Below are 505 nucleotides of genomic sequence, written 5' to 3'. Positions count from 1 at the left end.
CATATTGGCTCAGAACAAAATATTGACTCAGCAAGTCAATATGATTTTTCAAAGTCTGTCTGGAATGCAAGTTGCACCAGGAAGTACTAAGGACACATCATCTGAAGAAGAAGCTTATGATCCTGAGAACCCATCAATGGAAGAGGTGAATTACATGGGAGAACCCTATGGAAACACCTATAATCCTTCATGGAGAAATCATCGAAATCTCTCATGGAAGGATCAACAGAGACCTCAACAAGGTTTCAACAACAATAATGGTGGAAGAAACAGGTTTAGCAATGGCAAGCCTTTTCTATCATCTTCTCAGCAACAGACAGATTAAGAAAGTTACTGAACTCCCTCCTAGTACTCTTCCAAGCAATACATAAGATAATCCAAAAGGAAAGTGTAAGGCCATCAACATGGCCGAATTTGGAGAGGAGAAAGAGGCAGTGATCGCCACTGAGGAAGACCTCAATGGACGTCTACTGGCCTCCAATGAGTTCCCTAATGAGGAACCATA

This window comes from Arachis duranensis, chromosome 10 (assembly GCF_000817695.3).
Source record: "Arachis duranensis cultivar V14167 chromosome 10, aradu.V14167.gnm2.J7QH, whole genome shotgun sequence".
Lineage (NCBI taxonomy): Eukaryota > Viridiplantae > Streptophyta > Magnoliopsida > Fabales > Fabaceae > Arachis > Arachis duranensis.
The sequence above is the reverse complement of the archived record's forward strand: the minus strand, read 5'-3'. Positions refer to the sequence as shown.